This window comes from Enhydra lutris, unplaced genomic scaffold (assembly GCF_002288905.1).
Source record: "Enhydra lutris kenyoni isolate GAN:26980312 unplaced genomic scaffold, ASM228890v2 scaffoldscaffold78, whole genome shotgun sequence".
Lineage (NCBI taxonomy): Eukaryota > Metazoa > Chordata > Mammalia > Carnivora > Mustelidae > Enhydra > Enhydra lutris.
In genome coordinates, this window is record NW_019154162.1 from 7,102,311 (window position 1) to 7,122,591 (window position 20,281).

Below are 20,281 nucleotides of genomic sequence, written 5' to 3' on the forward strand. Positions count from 1 at the left end.
TTTTTTTTTTTTTTTTTGGTCAACTGTTGTACCCTAGATAAACTAGATGATATGGACAAATTCTTAGGAACACACATCTACCAAAAATGACTCAGGAAGAAACAGAAAATCTGAATATATATAAAATTTGTAAGGAGACTGAAGCAATAGTCAAAAACTACTTAACAAAATAAAGCCCAAGAGTAGATGGATTCACTAGTGAATTCTATTAAACGTGTGAATAAGAATTGGCATCAATCTTTCTCAATATCTTCCAAGAACTCAATAATAGAGAATACTTCCTCATTAAAACCAGACAAAACACCACAAGAAAACTACAGACAAATATCCCTTATGAACATAGATGCAAAAATCCTCAACAAAAGATTAGTAAGCTGAATTCAATAAGTAAACTATGAGTAAATTGAATTCGACAGGATACTGAAAGGATTATATATATCTTTACCTACTAGGATTTATTTTTGGAATACAAGAATAGTTCAACATATGAAAACTGTTCAATGCAATATATGACATTAATTGAATGAAGGGAAAAAAAACCTACATAATCATCTCAGTTGATGCAGAGAAAGCACTGGCAAGATTCAACACCCTTCCATGATAAAAAGTACTCAGCATATTAGAATATAAAGGAATGTCCTCAATATGATAAAGGCCATATGTGAAAAAGCCATAGCTAATATACTCAATAGTGAGAAACTGAAAGCTATTCCTCTAAGATGAGGAAAGACAAGGATGCTCACTTACCACTTCTATTCAAAACAGTATTGGACGTTCTAGCCAGACCAATTAGGCAAGAAAAAGAAAAAAAAAGGCATCTAAAATGGAAGGAAGAAGTAAAGTTATTTCTTTTCATATATGACATGATCTTACATATAGAAAACCCTGAAGAATCCACAATAAATCATTAAGGCTAATAACTTCATCAGAGTTGCAGAGTACAAATCAACACATAAGAATCAGTTTTATTTCTGTATATTTGCAATGAACAATTTGAAAAGGAAAAAAATTAATTGCAATATAGTCATATTGGAAGTAACAAAAATACATAGGAAATAAATTTAACCAAGCAGGCAAAATTATGTACACTGAAAATTACAAAACCTCCTGTAAGGCATTACAGAAAATTGATAAAAGAAAAGACATTCCATGTTCATGAAATGGTAGATTTAATACTGTTAAGATGACATTACTATCCAAAGTAATCTACAAATTCAACGTAATCCCCATCAAAATCCCAATGGCATTTTTACAAAAGAAACTTACCCTAAAATTCATATGGAATATAAAGACACCCTGAATAGCCAAAATTATCCTGAAACAAAAAACCTAAAAGTTGGAGGACTCACATTTCCTGATTTCAAAACTTACTACAAACCCACAGCAATCAAAACAGTGTAGTACTATCCTAAGGATAGACATGTAAACCAATAGAATAAAATAGAGATCCCAGAGATTAAACTGTCATACATATGGTCAGATGATTTTTGACAAAGATGCCAAGATGGCCAGTGGGGGAAAAGACAGTCTCAACAGTGTTGGGAAACTAGATATTCGCATTCAAAAGAATGAAGCTGGATCCTTACCTTACACCATAGACTCAAAATGGATCAAAGACCTAAACATAAGAATAAAAACTGAACTCTAAGACTCTTAGAAGAAAACAGAGGAAAGACTTTATGACATTGGATTGGGAAATAGTCTCTTGCATATGACATCAAAACTATTGGCAACCAAAAAAATAGGTAAACTGGAATACATCAAAACTTGAAAGTTTTGTGCATTGATGGAGAGTTTCAAGACAGTGAAAAGGAGCCCACAGAAAGGGAGAAAATAATTGCAAATCATGTGTCTGATAAGAGATTAATATCCAGAATATGTAAAAAACTGTTAGAATTCAAGGACAAGAAAAACAATAACAACAACAAACTGAATAAAAAATAGGCAGAGGTCTCGAATAAATATTTCTTCAAAGAAGATATACAAATGGCCAATAAACACATAAAAGGTTGCTCAACATCACTGATGATTAGGAAAATATGAATCAAAACAACAGTGATATACTGCTTCATACCCTTTAGGATGGGCTACTATTAAAACAAATGCCAAAAATGAAAAACATGGGAATAACAATCACTGGGGAGGATTGGAGGGAGTAGGACCCTCAGGCACTGCTGGCAGGAACATAAACAGTGCAGCTGCTGCAGAAAACAGTTGGTAGGTCCTCAAAAAGCAAAACATAGAATTACCATATGATTCAGCAAATCTGCTTCTAGGTATGTACCCAAGGGAAGTGAAATCAGGGAATCAAAAAGATACTCGTACACCAGTATTCACAGTAGCATTATTTACAATAGCCCAAAGTTGGAAACAACTGAAAAGTCCATCAACAGATAAATGGGTAAACAAAATGTGGTATATATGTACAATGGAATATTGTTCAGCCATAAAAAGGAACAAAGTTCTATTTCATTCTGCAACATGGATGACCTTTGAAAACACTAGGCTAAGTAAAATGAGCCAGGCACAAAGGACACACACTGCATGATTCCATTTCTATAAGGTACCTGGAATAGGCAAATTCATAGTGACAGAAAATAGATTAGAGGTTACCAGGCTCTGTAGAGATAGAGGAACATCAGTTACAGCTTAATACAGAGTTTCCACTTGGGGTGATAAAGCTTAGCAATATATAGTGGTGATGGTTGCACATGTGAAAATAATTAATGCCACTGAATTATACAGTCAAAATGGTAAATTTTAAAATATACATTTTATCATAATTCAAAAATTAATAATATATACCAAAACCCACTGAATTTTACACTTCAAGTGGGTGAGTTGTATGGTATGTGGGTTATAACTCAATAAGGCTGTTTAAAACATTGGTTGGCTCTATTTGCTCAGCATTGTTTCTGAATCTTCTTTTCTGTTCCAATGATCTATTTGTTTATTCCTCCAATACCATACAGTCTGTACTACACAGTTTTCTGTAGCTACATAGTAATTTTTGTATATGTGCTGCTGAAGTGAACACAACTACATAGTAATTTTTGAAATTTGGTAGTGCGGTTCTTCCTAATTTATCACTCTTTCTCAGAACTGTATTGGTTATTCTCATTCCTTCGCCTTTTGTATACATTTTAGAATAATCTTGTCTATAGGTAAAAACTACAGTCATAGTTGCTGGAATTTGATAAAAATTGCACTAACTGTGGGTCAATTTGGAGATAACTGACATCTTTTTTTTTTTTTTAAAGATTTTATTTATTTATTTGACAGACAGAGATCACAAGCAGGCAGAGAGAGAGGAGGAAGCAGGCTTCCCGCTGAGCAGAGAGCCCGATGCGGGGCTCGATCCCAGAACCCTGAGATCATGACCTGAGCTGAAGGCAGCGGCTTAACCCACTGAGCCACCCAGGCGCCCCGATAACTGACATCTTTACAAAATTATTGAGTCCTCCAGTTTGTGAACATGAAATATCTCTCCATAACTTAGATTTTCTTTGATTTCTTGCAGCACTGCATTATTTTAAATCAAATCCCAGAATCCTATAATTTAATCTATAAATACTATAAAACATGTCTTAAAAGATACAGTCTCTCTGCCATCCTTTTTCTCTGGGGAATTTAAAAATCAGTGGTCTTGAGAGAAAAAAAAAATAGATTCTTTGTAAGAGTGACTACTTTCCTTGTTTTTTTCTGAGGCAGTCTCACCTGGGGTCTCAGCAGCTCACAGAATGATTGCTCACCTAGCAAACTTAGACCCAGGAGAAAAGAAAACCACATTTCAATGTGAGTGTCCCAACATTTTTACTCATCATTTAATATCCCAGCTTCCATCACAGGATCTGGGACAGAAGTGGTATTTGCATTAAAGGAAAGGTGGGGAATTCCTGGGGGTGAGTGGAGCCCTTAGTGGGAGAATGACCTTGAGACTAAAGTTAGGAAATCCAGGCCCTGGTTTGGCTGATCTGTGCAAATGGCCGGGGCAGAGATAGTCACTTGCCCTCTGAGAGGTGGCCCAAACTCCTTCCTTACCAAACAAGGTCAATGGAAGAGTCACATGCAGTTAGTTTATACGAAGGCATTAAAGGGTGGAACAAGTGCTCTATGAGCATCTCTGGGTGAATAAATACATGAGTACAATATGGCCTGGTCAACACAAAGTCAGTCTTAACTCCAGATCTTTAATTTGCATGTAGGAAAACAAGTCAGCTGTCTGATCCATTCTGAGATTCTAACTATTTAGAACATTTAGACAGTAACACAGATAAGAATTTTGGGTTCTAGACAAAAGGTCAGCAAGACCCTTTTACCAAGAAATTCTTTGTGTCCACTTACAAGGAAAGGCCATGGCTCAACCAATGAAGGGAGAGAGTCCCAGGGGAATCTTTTTGGTGCTGTCTTAGAGCCCTGGAAATTAGTAGTTCTCAAAGTCCTCAGACCAGCAGCATTTCTTGGGAACTAGTTTCTGGGGGCAGGCCGTGTTTAATAGCTCCCCAGGTGACGCTGGTCCAGAGTTGAAAGTCTGAGATTACTGCTATCAGTTGAGAGTCCTTAACAAAGTGACTTACTTCCTAGGAAATTTCTGCTTCAGCAGATCCAAGGGGATCTAAAAGGCCTTTTTTTTCTAAAAAGTTAAAAAAAAAAACTTTTAAGAACCTGGCACAAAGTTGCAGGGTAGAAACAGGAATTTCAGAATGTCAGAGCATCTGGAGGGGTGCAGGCAGCCTTGGCTTCCCCCAGTGCCAACTAACCAACTAACCAGGGGCTTCCATTTATTCCATCTATGCATGTGTTTTTTTCTTTCTGAACTCATTCAAAAGTATTTAGTGCCCATTGTGTGTGTACTACCAAATACATGCTGGGTTCTGAGGACATGGTGTGACGAAAACAGACACATCCCCTGCTCTCTGTGGGGATTAGAGTCTGGCAGGAAACACTGGAGTTAAATGGTGACAGATGGCAGAACTGTGAAGTGGCAAGAACAGGAGACTGGCCAAGCCTGAGATGTCCTAGACACCTCAACATGGAAGTGACCTGTGGGAAAATGAGAGGGGGTGGCAAAGGGGATTCCAGGCAATTCCAGGCAGCATCAGGCCCCAGAAGCAAGAAGGTGGGGTTGGCCAGGGACATGGAAGAATCTCAGAATTCCAGGAATAGAGAAAGGGGAAAGAGAGGAAAGAAGCGAGGTCTGATGGTCACTTCCTGGGAAAGACAGCTAATGCAAATAGTATTGTCTTAGACAGCCTCTTGCAGAACAACTAGAGTAATTTGTCAGGTCTGTCACCTCATGGGCTTCTCACTACATCCTAGTGATATGGACAGGAAAGGTTAAATTATGCATTTTGTTCTACAGATGAAGAACTGGCAGTACAGAGAATTAAACTTTCTTTAGAAAAATCACCCAGCTGGCAAGGAGTCAAAGCTCAGACACCAGCCAGATCTCTGAATGGCTTTCACCAGACCGAGTTTGTTTATATTTATTTATTTTGCATGAAGGGTTTCTGCTGATAGCAAGTCAGACAAGAGTCCGTAAGGTCTGTGCTTACTGCTAGAGGAGCCCACAGCACAGGCAGTGTCCATCTGCTCATTAATAACCTACCTGTGGGGCGCCTGGGTGGCTCAGTGGGCTAAAGCCTCTGCCTTAGGCTCAGATCATGATCCCAGGGTCCTGGGATCGAGCCCCACATCGGGCTCTCTGCTCAGCAGGAAGCCTGCTTCCCTTCCTCTCTCTCTGCCTTACCCCTCTGCCTACTTGTGATCTCTGTCTGTCAAATAAATAAATAAAATCTTAAAAAAAAATAACCTATCTGTGGCCCTGCATCCCCTTGCAGCTCTAACTAGGTATAGCAGCTACTCCCTGCACCATGCTCTGAAGCCATGTTTGGGGAGTCAGGGTTGTGGACCTAGGGTGGAAAGGGTTGGTGTCTTCTCAGGGGCCAGATCCCCCTGATCTGGAAGCCAGGCTGTCCTGACATGACTTGTCTCTCCTCATGTGTTCTTATTTCTTCTGGTGCTATGCTCATGAGTTGGAATCTGCCTTCTGCCCTAAATCTTGTCCAGCTTCCAGATTTAAAAACATTTTTTTTTTCAGTTAATAGACTTTATTTGTTAGAAATTTTAGCTTTACATAACAACTGAGTAGATAGTACAGAGAGTACATATAGTAGATAGTACAGAGTCCCCATATACCCCATACCCAGTTTCCCTAATTATTAAAATCTTAAGCTACTTTTGTTACAGTGAATGAGCCAATACTGATACATTACTATTAACTAAAGTCCATACTCTCCTCAGTTTTTCCTCAGTGTTTCCTTAATACCCTTTTACTGTTTCAGGATCCCATATCACATTTAGCGATCTCCTCAGATCAAGATTTTTTATTCAGGTTGCACAAAGCCTCACTTATTCAAGCTTCTGAGATCTTTGTCCATTTGGCAAATAAAACTCTATGGCATCTGTAGCATCAAACCTGAATCCCCTCTGTCCCGCCAGGCCTATTTGTGGGGTTTTCTCATAGGAAAGACTTTGAACTTCTTTTATCCCTGCTAGTCTTCCTGTCCTCTTATTGCTGGGAGCAAATAACTTTTTCTGAGCATTTCCAATGTTCCGACTGCTTTACACATCAGATTCAAGCCGACCCAGGAGATAGGTATTATTAGACACATCACACAGATAAAGAGGCTCCCAGAGGTTAAGATGCTTGCTTGTCCCATAGATAGCCAGCAGCAGAGGCAGGACTAAAAGTTGTTCATTTGTGTGTCTTCATTGGAGAAATGTCTTTTCATATCCTATGCCCATTTCTGGATTTTTGACTTTTTTGGGTGTTGAGTTTGAGAAGTTCTTTACAGGTTTTGGATTCTAGCTCTTTATCTGATAAGACATTTGCAAATATCTTCTCCCATTCCGTAGGCTGCCTTTTAGTTTTGTTCACAGTTTCTTTTGCTGTGTAAAAGCTTTTTATCTTGATGAAGCCCCAATAGTTCATTTTTGCTTTTGTTTCTCTTGTCTTTGGAGATGTGTTTAGCTATATATACCATGGAATATTACTCTGCCATAAAAAAGAATGAAATCTTGCCATTTGCAATGACATGGATGGAGCTAGAGGGTATTATGCTAAGCAAAATAAATCAGTCAGAGAAAGACAAATACCATATGATTTCACTCATGTGGAACTTAAGAAACAAAACAGATGAACATAGGGCAAGGGAAGGAAAAATAAAATAAGATGAAAACAGAGATGGAGGCAAACCATAAGAGCCTCTTCACTCTAGGAAACAAACTAAGGTTGCTGGAGGAGAGATGGGTTGGGGGGGCACTTGATATAATGAGCACTGGGTATTATTTGAAATTGAAGAATCACTAAATTCTACCTTTGAAACTAATAATACAGTACATGTTAATTAGACTGAATTTAAATAAATAATTTTAAAAACTTGCCCAAATGCCCAAATTTTCCCCCACACCTCTTGAAGGTCTCCTTGCCGTCCAGCCTTCATGAGCACACAATCCCTTATTTTCCCCTAGCCTTCTTGCCCATCAACCACCCTCCTGTGCCTGCCTGTTTGGTGCCATGGTTCCCTAATACTCAAAGAATTAAGTACCTGGGAAATCAGTTAAAGTACAGGTCTTCACATATAAAAGAGGCTTTGTGGTCACAATTACTTCAAAAAGCAATTACATTAAAAAATGTGACATATCATATTTTAACAAGAAGTGAAGCATGATTTTTGACACATGGAAATTTTATGTTAGGCAAATATGAAGTGCTAAGGAGGTAAACAACTGTTCCTTTATGTTTAAACTATTGTAAAGTTTAGGTAATGACTTTAATTTTTCATTTAATATAACCAGCCCACAATATAATAGACTTTTGGAGTACAAATCCAAAGATGGCAGTATCTTTTATCAAATTTTATGTAAAGTTTTGGTAAATCAATATAATACTCCATAATATAATAAAACAATATCACATTTAATGAAAACTTTTATTTTTACCTCAATACTCTGCAATGCAACAGAATCATATCATACATGATTGAAATAATAATTTTAAGTACCATATAAAATATCATGATTGTTCATGACAGATTATAGCTGAGCCAGTTATTTTAAGTAGATTGAGCCTTTAAAATGATACAACTTTCTTCTTTTACTGTGTAAGCTGCCTAAGTTAAATGCAACAGGACAATCTTATGTATCTAGAAACTGTCTCTGCATAAACATTTAAAGAAGAATTAACAACAATCTTCTCAAACTCTTCCAAAAAAACTGAAGAAATGGGAACACTTCCAAACTAATTTTGTAAGTCCATAATTACACTGATGCCAAAACCAAAGACATGACATGAAAAGAGTACTACAGACCAATAATGCTGTTGAACATTGATGCAAAAGTCATCAACAAAATACTAGCAAAGCAAATTCAACAACACATTAGAAGAATCATACACCATGACCAAGTAGGATTTATCCCTGGGATGCAAGGATGGTTCAACATATGATAATCAATGAATGTGATACATTACATTAACAAAATGAAGGATAAAAATCACAGGATCATTTCAATAGATGCAGGAAAAGTATTTGACAAAATCAAATATCCTTTCATGATAAAAAATCACAACGAACTAGAAACAGAAGTACCTCCACATAATAAGGGCCATGTATGAAGATCCTACAGCTAATATTGTATTCAATGGTGAAAATCTGAAAGCTTTTCCTCTAACATCAGGGATAAGGCAAGGATGCCCACTCTCACCACATCTATTCATTATGGTACTGGACGTTCTAGCTAGAGTAATTAGGGGAAAAAATGCATCCAAATTGGAAAGGAAGTACAACTGTCTTTGTTTGCAGATGACACGAACTTATACCTAGAAGACCCTAAAGACTCTATATTGAAAAAACTGTTAGAACTAATAAATGAATTCAGTAAGGTTGAAGGATATGAAAAATCAAGTATAAGAATCAGTTGTATTTCTATAGACTAACAAAAATGATTGAAAAGAAAAGGAAGGGGCACCTCAGTGGCTCAGTCAAATAAGTGTCTGCCTTTAGCTCCAGTCATGATTCCAGGGTACTGGGATCAAGCCCCACTTTGGGTTATCTGTTCAGCAGAGAGCTTGTTTCTCCTTCTCCCTCCCTGCTCCCTGTTTGTGCTCTCTCTCTCTCTCTCTCTCAAATAAATAAGTGAAATCTTGAAAAAAATAAATAAATAATAAAAAGAGAAGGCAAAAAAAAAAAAAGGAAAGGAAAACAATTCCATTTAAAGTGGTACCATAAAGAATAAAATATTTAGAAATGAGCCTAATTAACGAAATGAAAGACTTGTCTACTGAAGACTACAAAACACTGAAGAGGGGCGCCTGGCTGGCTCAGTGGGTTAAGCCGCTGCCTTCGGCTCAGGTCATGATCTCAGGGTCCTGGGATCGAGCCCCGCATCAGGCTCTCTGTTCAGCAGGGAGCCTGCTTCCTCTCCTCTCTCTCTGCCTGCTTGTGATCTCTCTCTGTTAAATAAATAAATAAAATCTTTAAAAAAAAACAAAAACAAAAAAACACTGAAGAAAGAAATTAAAGACACAAACAAATGGAAAGGCATCCTGTGTTCATGGATTGGAACACTAATATTGAAATGTTCATACTACCCAAAGTGATCTTCAGATCAATGTAATCTCTATCAAAATCAAAAAGGCATTTTTTAAGAAATAGAAAAAAAATTGTATAATTCATATGGAAGCACAAAAGACCATAAATAGCCAAATCAGTTCTGAGAAAGAAGAACCAAGCTAGAAGCATCACACTTCCTTATCTAAACTATATTATAAAGCTATAATAATTAAAACAATATGGTACTGGCATAAAGAGACATATAGACCAATGCAGCAGGATAGGGAACCTAGAAATACATCCATGCATATATGGTCAACTGATCTTTGACAAAGATGCCAAAAATACACAATGATGACAAGACAGTCCCCTCAACAGATGGGGTTAGGAAAACTGGATATCTATATATGAAGGAATGAAACTGGACCTTTATCTTACACCTTATACAAAAGCCACTCAAAATGGATTAAAGACTTAAATATAAGATCTGAAACTGTAAAACTCCTAGAAGAAAACGCAGGGGGAAAGCTTAGGACATTTGTCTTGGCACTGATTTAATGAGTATGACACAAAAAGAACAGGCAACAAAAACAAACAAGTGGGACTATATCAAGCTAAAAAGCTGCTGCTCAGCAAAGGAAACAATTAACAGGGTAAAAAGATAACCTATGGAACAGAAGAAAGTATTTGCAACTGTGTTATCTGATAAGATATCTCCAAAATATACAAGGAACTCCTATAACTCAATAGCAGAAAAGCTAATAACCCAATTAAAAAATGGGTTATGGGCACCTGGGTAGTGCATTCAGTTGAGCGTCTGACTCTTGGTTTTGGCTAGAGTCATGATCTCAGAGTCGTGAGATTGGGCCCTGTATCAGGCTCCATGCTCAGTGTGGAGTCTGCTTGAGTTTCTATCTCCTCTACCTCTGCCCCTCCGTGTCACACTTGCTCATGTTCTCTCGCTCTAAAATAGATAAATCAATCTCTAAAAAAATAGGTTAAAGACATGAATAGATATTTTTTCAATGAAGACATACAAATGGTCAACAGGTAATAAAAAGATGCTCAACATCACTAATCATCAAAGAAATGCAAATAAAAACCACCATGAGATATCACTTCACACCCGTCAGGATGGCTAGTATCAAGAAAATGGAAGATGAGTGTTGGAGAGCATGTGGAGAAATTGGAACCAGTGTATACTCTTGGTAGAAATGCAAAATGCTGCAGCTGTTATGGAAATCAGAATGGAGGTTCTTAAAAAAAAAAAAAAAGAACTATCGTGATCTAGCAACTTCATTTCTGAGTATTTATCCAAAAGAACTAAAATCAGGATCTCAAAGACATATTAGCATTCTTTTTTTTTTTAATTTCTTTTCAGTGTAACAGAATTCATTGTTTTTGCACCACACCCAGTGCTCCATGCAATATGTGCCCTCCTTAATACCCACCACCTGGCTCCTCCAACCTCCGACCCCCCGCCCCTTCAAAACGCTCAGGTTGTTTTTCAGAGTCCATAGTCTCTCATGGTTCACCTCCCCTTCCAATTTCCCTCAACTCCCTTCTCCTCTCCATCTCCCCATGTCCTCCATGTTATTTGTTATGCTCCACAAATAAGTGAAACCATATGAAAATTGACTCTCTCTGCTTGACTTACTTCACTCAGCATAATCTCTTCTAGTCCTGATATGGACCCTCAACTCTATGGTCAAATAATCTTAGACAAAGCAGGAAAAAATATACAGTGGGAAAAAGACAGTGTCTTCAATAAATGGTGCTGGGAAAACTGGACAGCTATATGTAGAAGAATGAAACTCAACCATTCTCTTATACCGTACACAAAGATAAACTCAAAATGGATAAAAGACCTCAATGTGAGACAGGAATCCATCAGAATCAGAGAGGAGAACATAAGCAGTAACCTCTTCAATATCAGCCACAGCAACTTCTTTCAAGATATGTCTCCAAAGGCAAAGGAAACAAAAGTGAAAATGAACTTTTGGGACTTCATCAAAATCAAAAGCTTCTGCACAGCAAAGGAAACAGTCAACAAAACAAAGAGGCAACCCACGCAATGGGAGAAGATATTTGCAAATGACAGTACAGACAAAAGATTGATATCCAGGATCTATAAAGAACTTCTCAAACTCAACACACACAAAACAGATAATCATGTCAAAAAGTGGGCAGAAGACATGAACAGACACTTCTCCAATGAAGACATACAAATGGCTATCAGACACATGAAAAAATGTTCATCATCACTAGCCATTAGGGAGATTCAAATTAAAACCACATTGAGATACCACCTTACACCATTTAGAACAGCCAAAATTAGCAAGACAGGAAACAACGTGTGTTGGAGAGGATGTGGAGAAAGGGGAACCCTCTTACACTGTTGGTGGGAATGCAAGTTGGTGCAGCCACTTTAGAGAACAGTGTGGAGATTCCTCAAGAAATTGAAAATAGAGCTTCCCTATGACCCTACAATTGCACTAGTGGGTACTTACCCCAAAGATACAGATGTAGTGAAAAGAAGGGCCATCTGTACCCCAATGTTTATAGCAGCAATGGCCACGGTCACCAAACTGTGGAAAGAACCAAGATGCCCTTCAACGGAAGAATGGATAAGGAAGATGTGGTCCATATACACTATGGAGTATTATGCCTCCATCAGAAAGGATGAATACCCAACTTTTGTAGCAACATATTAGCATTCTCATGTTTATTTCAGCACTGTTCACAATAGCCAAAATGTGGAAACAACTTAAAAGTCCATCAACAGAAGAATGGATAAAGACAATGTGGTACACACATACATTGGAATATGATTAAGTATTAAAAAGGAAGGAAATTTTGCAATATGTAACATGGATGAAACTTGAGCACATTATGTTAAGTGAAACAAGCCAGTCACAGAAAGATAAATATTGCATGATTCCACTTATATGAGGGATCAAAAATAATCAAATTCATAGAATCAAAGAACTGAATGGTAGTTGCCAGTGGCTGGGGAGGTGGGGTATGGTAGTTACTAATAAATGGTCATAAAGTGTCAGTTAAGCAAGATCATAAGTTCTGGAGATTTGCTTTACAGCATTTCACCTATAGTCAACAATAATTTATTGTACACTCAAAAATTTGCTGAGAGGGTATATCTCATGTTAAATGTTCTTAGTAAAGTAAAATGAAAGTTTGTGAGGTTGTCCTTAAAGAAAGTGAGGCCATGTACCAGTTTTAGGTTGAGGTAACTTTTCAAATATTGCTGTCTTTGTATCCATAATGGAACCTTCTGTGTAGCTGGGCTTTACCTTCAGTGGTCATTCTACCTGACCTCTTTGGAAGATCTGCACCTCTTTTCAGTTTAGATCAAACATTCAGATGGACTTTATTTAACCTATTACCAAAAAAAGACCCTTCTTAACATATAGTTATACATTTTAAATAACAAATATAAATAAACATATTGCTAGATTGCAGAGACCTAGAGGAACTTAAGTTTTGTACTAATCTTGATGATCACTTCCCTATAAATGCTATTATGGGTGTCCTTATGCCTCCATCTTCTGAGATAGATGATTTTTCAATTTTAGCATTTAATATTTGAAAGTATTGTACTTGTCATTAGTTCCAGGTAACTACTGACATGAATTCTTTTGTAGTGATTATGGTTATTTGAATCAGACTGATTTTTCCTGGATCTTGAAGATATAATTTATATATAAGCCTCTCACATTCTACATGTAAATGAAATATTGGTAGACTTCATTTCCACTGTCTGTCCACAGTCAATATAGAGTGTTCTCACAATATGCTTTGACTCTTGCTGTATGGATAAGTGGTTTCACAATGAAAGTTGTTTTCCACTCTGTGCTCTGAAGTCTATGGATGTATAATTGTCAGCATGAGCTATTTTCTGCTTGCCACAGCCATACTTGGCTTTACATTCAGATACTGGCATTTCTGCACTGCAGTCATTGTAACAGTTTCTTTTTTTTTTTTTTTTTTTTTTAGATTTTATTTGTTTATTTGACAGAGAGAGATCACAAGTAGACAGAGAGGCAGGCAGAGAGAGAGAGAGAGAGGGAAGCAGGCTCCCTGCTGAGCAGAGAGCCCGATGCGGGACTCGATCCCAGGACCCTGAGATCATGACCTGAGCCAAAGGCAGCGGCTTAACCCACTGAGCCACCCAGGCGCCCCATTGTAACAGTTTCTAATGGGGGTTTGAAAATGTGCTCTGAAGCCTAGGTTGTCATGTTCCCATGACCTGATCTGTCAGGGCAGTGCTAGGTGAGGTAGCGCCTACCCCTGCCCCTCAAGCTGGGAGAGCACTGCCCTCTCCCAGAGGCTTCACATCCTTCTGGTTCTCTAGTCCAGAGCTTTGTCTTCAACTCCTGGCTCGTAAACCCAACCTGGTCGGCTCCCGCTGCCTGGAGGTCTGATAGAATCTCAAAGTTCATGAATCCCAACCAGAGCTCCTGACCATCCACCCAAACCTGCTTAGTTCACTGGCATCCCTGTCCCAACAGCTGACAACTACATTCTTGCAGTTGCTCAGAATGAAAGTCTTGGAGTTCTCATTGACTCTTTTCTCTTACAATTCACATCCAAATCTATCAGCTCTGCTTTTGTTTTATTCCCCAGAATCCAGCCATTTCTCATCCCTCCACCACTAACCCATGGTGCAGGTCACATCACTGTCCCCTCCTCCATTGAGTGACCCGAGAGCCTCCTGGCTGCTTTCCTGTTTGAGCTCGTGTCTCCTACACCACAGCCAGAGTGTTCCTTGGTAAAATACAGTCAGGTCATATCAATTCTCTGCCTAAGACCTGCAAATGTTCTCCTTTACTTTCCAGTAAGAGTCAAAGTCTTTACCATGGTGCTCATAGCTGTTTTCCTGCCTGGCCTCATTTCCTTTCTCTACCCTCCCCACCTCCAGTTACCCTGGGCTCCTGGCCAATCTGAGGATTAACTAGTTTTGATGAAAACTACCAGGAGCCACTAATGTGGTCATTAATACTATGTACTGCTCGCCAAGGTAGTTGATACAGACAGAGGCATATGTTTAACATCCTGACATTTGAGGCTCAAAGTGGTAAATTTTACTGTAATCATTCAGATTTCCTAGAAATTACATTTTTCTTTTCATCTATACCATCTCTTTTCCTATCAATCCTGACACTGTCTATTCAAATGATCATATTCTTTCAGACAGATAAAATGAATTTGCTCAAGGCTACTTTTCTCTCATTGTCAAAATATTTATCATAAAAATCCTGGCCATGGGCTTGAACACTGGTGAAACAGAATAATTTGGGGGTGGGGTAAAGGGATTAAAGTTGGGACAAAGAGAGGTAAAAGAACAGGCATGCTAACATGCTTGAACTATTTTGTTTTGTTATCAAGAAAGTGTAAACCTTTCTGATTTAGAATTAGCAAATATTTCACTTATATCTCTATCATGTGGGCTAAGTTATTTGTCTTCATTTAATACAAGAGAAATGCTGTAGCCTGGAGAGGCTTTGCCAGGTCACGGAGAAAAGAGCAGTAGAATTGACAAACAAACAAATCCGATTGCTTCAAGACTGACACTCATACCTCTGCACTACCAATTTACCTGGCTCTTGTTTTTTTAGTTTTTTCTTTTTCTGAAGACCTGTTCAGAATTAACTTACAGACACTGTCCATTTTGGATCTTCCTTTATTATTATTTTTAAAATATTTATTTATTCATTTGAAAGAAAGAGAGAAGTAGAGAGAGAGAGAGAGAGAGAGAGAGAGAGAGAGAACATGCATGAGTGTGGGGGATGGTGGTGGAGGGAGATGGCCAAAGGTAGAGGGAGAGAAACAGACTTCCTGCTGAGCACAGAGCCAGATGCCTGGTGGGGCTCAATCTCATGACCCCTAAGATCATGACCTAAACTGAAATCAAGAGTCAGATGCTTAACTGACTGAGCCATGTAGATGCCCCTGGATCTGTTTTTATTTATTTATTTATTTAAAGATTTTATTTATTTATTTCACAGAGAGAGATCACAAGTAGGCAGAGAGGCAGGCAGAGAGAGAGATAGAGGAGGAAGCAAGTTCTCCGCTGAGCAGAGAGCCCGATGTGGGACTCGATCCCAGGACCCTGAGATCATGACCCGAGCCGAAGGCAGAGGCTTAACCCACTGAGCCACCCAGGCACCCCCCTGGATCTGTTTTTAAACCACAAACATGAGAGTCAAGATGGTGGAGTAGTAGCAGGCTGAGATGACATTAGGTAGCAGGAGATCAGCTAGATTATTTATCAAACCATTCCAAACACCTACAAATCCAACAGGAGATTGAGGAGAAAAAGAGCAGCAAATTCTAGAAACAGAAAATTGACAACTTTCTGAAAGGTAGGACCTGTGGAGAAGTGAACCCGAAGTGAAGGGGAGATAGACCATGGGGGGAGAGGCCGGCTCCCAGCAAGTGGCAGAGCAATGGAGCACAAAATCAGAACTTTTAAAAGTCTGCCCCACTGAGGGACATCATTCCAGAGGCTAAGCGGGGTTGGATCCCTTGTGGGGACAGCATGGTCTCGGGTCCTGCGAGGTCACAGAAGGATGGGGGGTGTCTGAGTATCACAGAACTCACAGGTATTAGAGGGGGGACGTCAGCTATAGAGACAGAACCACTGAGTAAGCTCTTAACTCAGGGTTACCTTAAACTGTGATCCATGACACAGTCAAGATGCTGCTCTTTGAGCAGGGACCCCACAAGTGGCAGATCCGGGGAGACCCCCTGGAAGAGCAGCAGGGATCTGCTGGGTTTGGAGACTCCAGGTGGGGTTGTGTGTCAGAGACAGAGAGGCTCAGTCACAGGCGGGGTGAGCTCAGCGTGCAGCCGGAGGCCAGGGAGACGGGAGTGATTCAGCACTTTTCACCGAGGGTGCACTGAGGAGTGGGGCCCCGAGCACTTGGCAACTCCTGGCTAGAGACTGGGAGGCTGCCATTTTCTTGCCGGTCTTCCAGAGCTCTATAGAAAGTGTTCAGGGAACAAAAGCTCCCCAGAGCCAACTGGAGCAGATTACTTAGCCTGGCCCCTGGCAAGGGCAGTGCAATTCTGCCTTGGGCAAAGACACTTCAGAATCACTACAACAGGCCCCTCCCCCAGAAAATCTGCAAAAAATCCAGCCATGACCAAGCTCACCTATCAAGGAGAACAGCAGAATTCCAGAGGAGAAAGCAAACCATGGAATTCATGGCTTTCTCCCCATGATGCTTTAGTCTTGCAAAGTTGATTAATTTTTTTAATTTTATTTTTTCTTTTTCTAATTTTTTTAAACCTTTCCTCTTTCCTCTTTTAACGTTTTTTAACTAGTTTATCTTTAACAATAACTTCCAAAAAAAATCTTTTTCAACAGAGTCATATTTTATCCTTCATTGTATCTAACTTTATTTTTTGTATACACATAGGATTTTTTCTTCTAAAAAATTTTGGGATTCAACTTCTTCTAAGTTTTTCTTTCTTTAAAATTTTGGGAGGTAGTTTCTTCTAAGAGACCAAAATACTCCCAAAATTAAGTGAATGGCTCTGTTCTATTCACCAGTCTAATATATATGTTTTCTTATTTTCTTTAAAAAAAATTTTTTTTTGAACTTCTTTTTACCCCTTTTCTTCCACCCACGATTTGGGGTCTCTTCTGATTTAGTTAATGCACATTTTTCTAGGGCCTTTGCCACCCTTTAAGTATTTTATTCTCTCCTTCATATATTCTTATCTGGATAAAATGACAAGGCAGAAAAACTCACCACAAAAGAAAGAACAAGAGGCAGTACTGAAGGCTAGGGATGTAATCAATATGGACATTGATAATATGTCAGATCTAGAGTTCAAATGATGATTCTCAAGGTGCTAGCTGGGCTCAAAAAAGCCCTGACTGGAGAAATAAAAGCCCTTTCTGGAGAAACAAAAGAACTAAAATCTAACCCAGCTGAAATCAAAAAAGTTATTAATGAGGTGCAATAAAAAAATGGAGGCCCTTACTGCTAGGATAAATGCTAGGATAAATGAGGCAGAAGAGAGAATTAGTGATAAAGAAGGTCAAATGACAGAGAATAAAGAAGCTAAGCAAAAGAGAGACGATTGGAACACAAGGAGAAAATTCGAGAGATAAGTGATACCATAAGACAAAACAACATTAGAATAATTGGGATTCCAGAAGAAGAAGAAAGAGAGAGGGGAGCAGAAGGTATATTGGAGAGAATTATTGTAGAGAATTTCCCTAATATGGCAAAGGGAACAAGCATCAAAATCCAGGAGGCACAGAGAACTCCCCTCAAAATCAATAAGGATAGGTCCACACCCCCTAATCTAGCAGTAAACATTACAAGTCTTAGTGACAAAGAGAAAATCCTGAAAGCAGCCCAGGACAAGAAGTCTGTAACATACAATGGTAAAAATATTAGATTGGCAGCAGACTTATCCACAGAGACCTGGCAGGCCAGAAAGAGCTCGCATGATATATTCAGAGCACTAAATGAGAAAAACATGCAGCCAAGAATACTATATCCATCTAGGCTATCACTGAAAATAGAAGGAGAGATAAAACGCTTCCAGAACAAACAAAAACTAAAAGAATTTGTAAACACCAAACCAGTTCTTCAGGAAATATTGAAAGGGGTCCTCTAAGCAAAGAGAGAGCCTAAAAGTAGTAGACCAGAAAGGAACAGAGACAATATACAGTAATAGTCACCTTACAGGCAATACAGTGGCACTAAATTCATATCTCTCAATAGTAACCCTGAATGTAAATGGCCTAAATGCCCCAATCAAAAGACACAGGGTATCAGAATGGATTAAAAAAAAAAAATCCATCAATATGCTGTCTACAAGAAACTCATTTTAGACCCAAAGACACCTCCAGATTTAAACTGAGGGGGGTGGAAAATAATTTACCATGCTAATGGACATCAAAAGAAAGCTGGGGTAGCAATCCTTATATCAGATCAATTAGATTTTAAGCCAAAGACTATAATAAGAGATGAGGAAGGACACTATATCATATTCAAAGGGTCTGTCCAACAAGAAGATCTAACAATTTTAAATATCTATGCCCCTGATATGAGAGCAGCCAACTATATAAACCAATTAACAACAAAATCAAAGAAACACATCGACAATAATACAGTAATAATAAGGGACTTTAACAACCTCCTCACTGAAATGGACAGATCATCCAAGCAAAAGATCAACAAGGAAATAAAGGCCTTAAATGACACATTGGGCCAGTTGGACATCACAGATATATTTAGAACATTCCATCCCAAAGCAACAGAATACACATTCTTCTCTAGTGCACATGGAACATTCCCCAGAATAGATCACATCCTGGGGCACAAATCAGGTCTTGACTGGTACCAAAAGACTGGGATCATTCCCTGCATATTTTCAGACCACAATGCTCTGAAGCTAGAACTCAATCACAAGAGGAAATTTGAAAAGAACCCAAATACATGGAAGCTAAAGAGCATCCTTCTAAAGAATGAATGGGTTAACCAGGAAATTAAAGAAGAATTGAAAAAATTCATGGAAACAAATGATAATGAAAACACAATGGTTCAAAATCTATGGGACACAGCAAAGGCAGTCCTGAGAGGAAAATATATAGCGATACAAACCTTTCTCAAGAAACAAGAAAGGTCTCAAATACACAACCTAACCCTACACCTAAAGGAGCTGGAGAAAGAACAACAAAGAAAGCCTAAACCCAGCAGGAGAAGAGAAATCATAAAGATCAGAGCAGAAATCAATGAAATAGAAACCAAAAAAACAATAGAACAAATCAACAAAACTAGGAGCTGGTTCTTTGAAAGAATTAATAAGATTGATAAACCCCTGGCCAGACTTATCAAAAAGAAAAGAGAAAGGACCCAAATAAATAAAATCATGAATGAAAGAGGAGAGATCACAACCAACACCAAAGAAATACAAACAATTACAAGAACATATTATGAGCAACTATACGCCAGCAAATTTGACAATCTGGAAGAAATGGATGTATTTCTAGAGACAAATAAATGACCACAAATGAACCAGAAAGAAATAGAAAACCTAAACAAACCTATAACCAGCAAGGAGATTGAAGCAGTCATCAAAAATCTCGCAAACAAACAAGAGCCCAGGGCCAGAGGGCTTCCCAGGGGAATTCTACCAAACATTTAAAGAAGAATTAATTCTTATTCTCCTGAAACTGTTCCAAAAAATAGAAATGGAAGGAAAACTTCCAAACTCATTTTATGCAGCCAGTATTACGTTGATCACAAAACCAAAGATTCCATCAAAAAAGAGAATTATAGACCAATATCCTTGATGAACACAGATGTGAAAATTCTCACCAAAACACTAGCCAATAGGATCCAACAGTTCATTGAAAAGATTATTCACCATGACCACGTGGGATTTATTCCAGGGCTTCAAGGTTGGTTCATCATCCACAAATCAATCAATGTGATACAACACATTAATAAAATAAAGGAAAAGAACCACATGACACTCTCAATAGATGCTGAAAAAGCATTTGACAAAGTACAGCATCCTTTCTTGATCAAAACTCTTCAGTGTGCAGGGCACCTGGGTGGCTCAATGGGTTAAAGCCTCTGCCTTCGGCTCAGGTCATGATCCCAGGGTCCTGGGATCGA

The 20,281-nt window shown here is 38.6% G+C and overlaps 1 protein-coding gene across 2 annotated transcripts in view; it reads right to left on the minus strand.

Moving 5' to 3' along the window:
- LOC111160881 (Rho guanine nucleotide exchange factor 4) overlaps window positions 1-20,281 on the minus strand; it is a 130,193-nt gene that overhangs the window by 30,793 nt on the left and 79,119 nt on the right. The window lies entirely within an intron of this gene.